The following is a 7,473-nucleotide window of genomic DNA, read 5'->3' as shown; positions in this document are numbered from 1 at the left end:
GTGCTCAAATTGATGTGCATAAAGGGGAAATCACTCTGAGTATCAACGAACAGAAGCTCAAGTTGACCACAATGAGTCTGAGGTGAATGTCGTATTCCCGGATGAGCAGCTATTCCATATAGAAGAATTGCCCTGGTATGCGGACATAGTTAATTATTTGGTTTGTGAGCAATTTCCTAAAGATTACACTTATCACTAACAGAAGAAGCTCAAGCATGAATGCAGACATTATTATTGGGATGAGCCGAATCTGTATAAAAGAGGTGCATACCAGATTTTTCGATTATGAGTACCAAATGCTGCTCAACAACACATATTTTCACAATGCCATGACTCACCATATGGTGGGCACTTTGGAGGGCAGCGCACCGCAACCAAATTTTTGAAGAGTGGATTCTTTTGGCCTACATTATTCAAGGATGCGGCTGACTACGTAATGAAATGTGATCGGTGCCAACGCACAGGTAACATTTCTGAAAAAATGCAATGCCAATGAACACTATCTTGGAGCTTGAATTGTTCGACGTATGGGGGATTGATTTCATAGGACCATTCCCTTCTTCGAATGGGAAACATTATATTTTATTAGCCATCGATTATGTCTCTAAGTGGGTAGAGGCAATAGCATGCACGCAAGTGATGCGACGGTAGCCTCCAAGTTCCTGAAGAAACATATTTTCACTTGCTTTGGCACTCCCCATGCCATCATAACTAATGAAGGATCCCACTTTATCAACTATAATATCAAGGAGCTATTACGCAAATACAACATCATCCACAAATTCGCCATCACATACCATCCACAAATGAATGGTTAGGCTGAAGTGTCCAATCAAGAAATTAAACTGATACTTGAGAAGGTAGTAAGGCCTTCATGAACAGATTGGGCAACAAAGCTTGATGATGCGTTATGGGCATACCGGACCGCATTTAAAACACCAATGGTATGTTCCCATATGCGTTGGTATTTGGCAAGGCGTGTCATTTGCCTTTAGAGCTAGAATATAAGGCACTGTGGGCGGTAAAAAGGCTGAATTTTGATTTGAAGAAAGCATGAGAAGCGTAAAAAATGCAACTGGTCGAGCTAGAAGAATGGAGGAACAACGCATATGAAAATGTGAAGATTTATAAAGTGTACACCAAGCGCTGGCACAACCAACGCATATGCGGCAAGAACCTCCAAGTCGGGCAAAAGGTCTTACTCTTCAACTCACGTTTACAGCTCTTCCCGGGAAAACTAAAATCACGTTGGTTTGGACCCTTCATAATTAGACAAGTATTTCTGCATCGCGCGGTTGAATTATCAAATGATGACGAAACCAACATATTCAAAGTTAATGGGCAACGAGTAAAAGCATATCATGGAGAAGGTTGGCATCGCTGAGTCGACTCCGTGGAACTGAAGAACTTTGAATAAAAGAAGGAAGTAGGTGGTCCCTGCGTTATCAAACGATCGCAATCCATCAGGGAAGCAAGTTTTGGGAAGCATCAATTCTTCAATCCTTCTCTACTATTTGGAATTTTCACCATATCTTTTCCTTTATCTATCCTTATTCTACTATAACTATTTCTATTTCTAAAACAAAATATGGAGATTGCGATAACGAATGTTGTTTTGTTTAAAATAATTTGACCCTCTTTTTGTTTTTCTTGCAACGATCGAGGCGCTGGATTTCGGAGATGTTACATGAGGAAGCCTCTTATCTTACTCCATGACTGCAATCTAAAGAAGAGAGATCGCCGCAAAGATGGATGCGTCAATACATAATGCGGGCAACAGCACAAAATTTGGGGGTGTATTATTCCTTATCTTTATTTCAAATTTTGCGCTATCACATTGCATTTTAGTTTTCACAGTTTTATCACCGCATCCTCTTTGATCACCGTAATCATTTGACGTAGATAAATTTAGTAGTTTATCGCATGCTGTTTCTTTGCCAAGTATGATTTCAATGATGAAAAATATGCTTCTATTTCTTTCGTATATACTAGAGTCAGCTTAGTCTTAAGATAGTCATCGCATGAAATATTTCTAGAAGTTAAGGTTTTGCTAGCTTTCTTTCAAACTCTCTTTACAACGCATTCTAAGAACATCGCATGACTCATTTCAATCTTTTGGCAATGAGGACATTGCCGCATTTTAAATTTAGGGGTGAGGTATTTATTTTCGACCTTGCTATTTTTTTTGGAAAAAAAATTTGAGAATAACAACTCCACTGTCAACGCAATTGGAAACCTATGTTGATAAGAGTTAAGTTGTGAAAGGCACTTACCCGTAGTTGGATGCCTGCATGACACACGTAGGGGCAAGCCAAAACGAAAGTAAGTCACCAAGATCAATGCATAAATAAATGACCACAACTCCACTGCCAAATAGGTATGAGTTTAGTCTGAGAAAGAGTGCATTGCTCGTAGTTGGATGTCCGCATGACACCCGTGGGGGCAAGTCAAAACAAAGGCAAAGCACTTGGATCAGCGCAAGGTCAGAAAAAATATCAACGAAGAAAATTTTTATGCAAGGATAAAATCATTTGACACCCCGGTAGAAAATTTTCTTTTTGAAATAAATCATGTGATATTCCGGAATTCAGTAGTCCTTTTGAAAGATAAGCTTACAGTCTCTAGGTCTTAGAAATATTTTAAGAAGAGACTTGAATAAGACTTAAAGAAATCCTGGTATATAGGATTTGAACGAAGCATCCTTGAGAAATCTAGGAAAAAAACTTTGCAGTTGACTTACTAAAAGAATCTTTAGCTTATGCTTGAGGACAAGCATTGTTTAAATTTGGGGGTGTGATAACGGGAATAAATGCACGTTATCATAGTGCTAAGTTCTTAAACAACGTTGGATTGCATTGATGAAATATGTTAATTTTCGTCCATTAAGCATCGATTTCATAATATTGCATCGCATGCGTTCAACGCATTAGAACAGTTTGATTTTTTGTATTTTTGTAACAAAATATGCATTTAGACAATGCAGATGCAAAAATTGTGATCATAGGAAATCACTGGTCGAGTGCAACTTCACCGCAAGGCTTTGCGATGATTGTGTTTGCAAACATTTGCCCAAGAAGAATCGCCACAACTTGGTCAAGGCAATATGGTTGGCGCATTTGTGTGAAAGGCTAATCAATCGCGATGGGACAGAAAGCTGATGATAGTTGAATCAGAATTAAGTTGACAGCCGACGGTCACAAAGTACATTCAGCTTTTCGGTGACAATTATTCGGCGCATCAGTCAGGAATTAAAGCTATCTCATCTGTACAACCATGAGAGAGAAGCCGCCTTTCACCATGGACGCTCTATAAATACCAAGGGAATTCTTCAGAAAAGAGGTGGACGGGTTGACGAATTAACCAGTTCACAAGTTCAGCTATTCTTTGTTCCACAAGTTCACAGTTTCTTTCATTTTAAGGTGGAGCAAAAGAAGAGTGGTGACGTCAGAGATCGCTCAGGGAAACTCAAGAGAGAACCTTGAGGCGAAGAAGTAGAGAGCGAGCTAACTCTCGCGAGAGTGAGGTTATCTTTTGAGCACGAGTAGAAATCAGTGTAAAAGCCTAGGCAGCAAGAGATTGCTTCCAGGCTCTTTATTCTATACTTGCATTGTTATTTTGTACTTCATCTTCATATTTATATAATGGAAGTTCTATTTCTACATCTGTTCACTCTCTTAGCACGCATGAGTAGCTAAACTAGTCGAATGGGTTGAGGAAAACTAAGCTAACATGACCTAGGAAGTTCATTTCTTGCGATTGTCTTGATTTATGTTGTGCCAAATACCCTTTAGAGATACTCGAGAAAGAATCTAAAGAAAGAACCTAATGACTCGAGAGAGCTAGGTTAGAATCTGGACTCTAGAAAGCAAGATTAGAACTGCATAAACAAGAGATAGGGACCTAGAGATAAGCTCTGTTTGTCAACTTGCATCACATGCATCCTAGAGATGAGAATAATATTATGTGGTCGCCTCATTTGTGTGTGTGTCATCTTGTCATCGCATAAATAATAATAGAGGCTTATGTGTAGGTCCTATAGACTTAGGGAATATATGTCATGTGTTCTAACCTTAGAAGTCGTGGAATTCGCACCGAGAGGTGGTTTACTATTGTATGCATGTTGCATGATTACATAGCATGAACGCATCCTAGGAAGTGTTAGCCAAAACTTTTCTCAACCCGTTCAACGCATACTCATCGTATCTTCCGTTTACCAAATCTTTTCAAACTCCGCCGCATTTATTTATTTTTCATCAACGCAAACAAAAAACCCAACAATTTATTTATCTATTCGGTTACTGCAAAGTTCTTCACAAAAATTACCAATACAATCTGTTTTCACAAGTTCCTGTGTTCGACCCTGGACTTACTAGGAAACTCAGAGGAATTTACACTTGGATTCCACTAAGGAAAATTGAGTGCACAACGCAATTTCATTAACGTATATCATCCACATTTCCACTTCATAAAATAAAGCATCAAACGACGCCAAAACTTGATGCATTATTTTATGAGGTGAAAATGTGGAATGAAATGTGGTGATAGAATTGCATTGAGCAACAAGTTTTCTCAGTGGAATCCAAGTATAAATCCACTGAGTTTCCTTGTAAGTCCAGGGTCAAACTCAAGGACTTGAGAAAACAATATGCGGTGGTAATTTCTCAGAAGACTTTGCGGTAACCAAATAAATCAGTAGTTGTTTGGGTTGTTGTTTGTGGTGTTAAAATAAATAAATGCGGCGGATTTGAGAAAAGTTTGATTATGCGATAGATGCACTAAGTATGCGGCGGAACAGGTTGGGAAGGTCTTTAGCTAGTGTTTCCTGGGAATGCATCAGACTATGCGATCATGCTATACTCATGCAACAACAATTCATTTTCCAATACAAATGCGGTGTTCCTAAGTCTAGGACGCATGTGTTGAATGCAAAAGTGTCCATAGAGCTTATTCCTAAGTTTCTACTCTTTTCCTATGCGATGATGCAAGATGTACACAAAGACAAGATGACCGCGCACAATCATATCCTATCTCTAGGATGCATGCGATGCGTTAATAGCAAACAGTGCTCATTCCAAAGCTTCTATCTCTTGATTATGCATTCTAATCTGACTCTCCCGAGCCTAGATTCTAACCTGACTTTTCCAAGCCTAGATCCTGTCCTTAGACACCCCTTCGGAGTATCTCTAATGGAAGAATGAAGCATACATAATACAAGATAATCGCATAGAATGAAGATCCCCAGTTATGCTAGCTAGTTTTTCTCAACCCATTCAACAAATTTAGCTACTCATGCATAATAACCAGAGAGAGAATAGATATAGAGAAGTAAATTTCATTTATATGGATGAGTTTGAGTACAAAACGTCAATGGAAGATAAGGATAGAGAGCCTGTAGTAATCCCTTACTTCCCAAGGCCTTTACACTGTCAACTCTATTTGGTTCAAAAGATATTCCTGCTTCCGCATGAGCTGACCCTCTCTCTGATCTTGAAGCTTCCGGAACTCTCTCAAGTTCACCGGAATGATCTATCGACATAATCTCATTCTCTCGCTTCCGCCTTAAAATAAAAGAACATCTAAGAACAAGGCTGAACTATCTGAGGAAAAATTTTCTAACTCTCTGAACTTGCTGAACTTCTTTGTTTTTATTTTTTTAAGGTTGCCTTCAGTATTTATAGAGCTTCAAGGTGAAAGGCGGCTTCTCTCTTATGATTACACAGATGGGATGACTTTAATTTTCTAACTGATGCACCGAATATTTGTCACCGAAAAGCTGAGTGTACTTGTTATCGTTAGCGGCTTGTCAACTTAATTCAGATTCGACCATCATCAGCTTTCTGTCCCATCGTGATTAATTATGCCTTTCACCCAGATGCGCCCACCAAGTTGCGCTGGCTCTATGCGACAATCCTTCTTGAGTAGATGTTTGCAAGCACAAATCACCACAAAGCCTTGCGGTAATGCTGCGCTCAACTGTTGATTTCTTGTGATCGGGCTTTTCGCCTTGCGTCAACGCATATTCTGCATAAAAATACAAAAATTAACTGTTTCTATACGATGAACGCATACGACCGCAATGTTATGAACTTAATGCTTTTTGGACGCAATCTAACATATTTTGTCAACACAAACATTCATTGTTTAATAACTTAGCACTATAATAACGTGCATTTTTTCCCGTTATCACTTGCATCGACATGTCAGATGTGGCGGGGTGTAGATCATAGTGACACCAGTCTCATCCTTAGTTTCAATAGCCATAGGACTCTTCCCATCTAGCCAGATGGAAAACGTCATCCATATAACTAGGATAGCCTCCCATGGAGTAATCTTGTGGCATAGGGCTCCACTGCAAACTTTGGCANATAGTGGAATTGGTCCCATCCTAGGTTTCCATAGCCATAAGACTCCTCCCATCTAGGTCGATGGAAATCGTCATCCATATAACTAGGATAGCCTCCCATGGAGTAATCTTGTGGCATAGGGCTCCACTGCAAACTTTGGCATGCTTGCTTAGGTTGATCAATTCTACATGTTTGCACCTGTTGTGGTTTACCAGCAACCAATCGACTAACCAAAGTAGTTAACTCAGAAAGTTGACATCGAAGGTCACAAAACTTGTCACTAGACGGAGATGCTCCATTTGTCCCCATCCTTGTTAATGATATCCTTCCATGCTTAGAACACTGACATAAAAAGGAAAACAAATCAAAATCAAGAGAATACTCTTACTAGACATTTAACTAACAAAACATAATGGCTTCCCCGACAACAGCGCCGTTTTTGCTTGCCACCCTTTTCGGTGTCTTTTATTTCCCTAAAAGGGCCGTGATTCAAAATAAAATTTATAATACCAAACTATTCCTATCACTACAAAGACGTAGCAATAGTGGTAAGTCTGAGTCGATCCGCATGGAAGCGTGATTTGTTCATTACTCCAAATTATTAATTAGAGCAGTAAATGGAGGTTTTGATGTGAAAGAGACAAACGTGCAAGAAATTAAAATAAAAGCGGATAAATGTAAACTAATCATAGGAATTATCTAGTTTCGAGAGCAGGAGAGATCCTATGTAATTTTAGTCATCGAAATCCATTAATTGGACATGCAATCGATTTTTGCGTACATAACACTCGGTTGACACGACCAAGCTAGCCTCTACAAAGGTGGACAACTAGCTAGGACCGAATCAAGAAAGTGTCCTAGTTAAACCAAATGCATTGAATCCTAATTGGGTTCGATAGTGATCAATTAAAACTAAGCACATGCGCATTAAGCTTTATGATTCCATTGTGTCGATTAACTAATAGGAAATCCCTAACTCAATCAACCGAGTTATTCTCGAACCAGATCAAACATGCATCCTAAGACCCAAGATTAGACTATAAATCCTAGCATACACATTTAACCATTTGCTACCGTGGTGATTTTAAGCATAGACGAACATTAGAGAAATGCGCGAGCCCAAAATCAT

The sequence above is a fragment of the Benincasa hispida genome, chromosome 10 (genome assembly GCF_009727055.1).
Source record: "Benincasa hispida cultivar B227 chromosome 10, ASM972705v1, whole genome shotgun sequence".
Taxonomy (NCBI): Eukaryota; Viridiplantae; Streptophyta; class Magnoliopsida; order Cucurbitales; family Cucurbitaceae; genus Benincasa; species Benincasa hispida.
Note: the sequence above shows the minus strand (reverse complement) of the source record.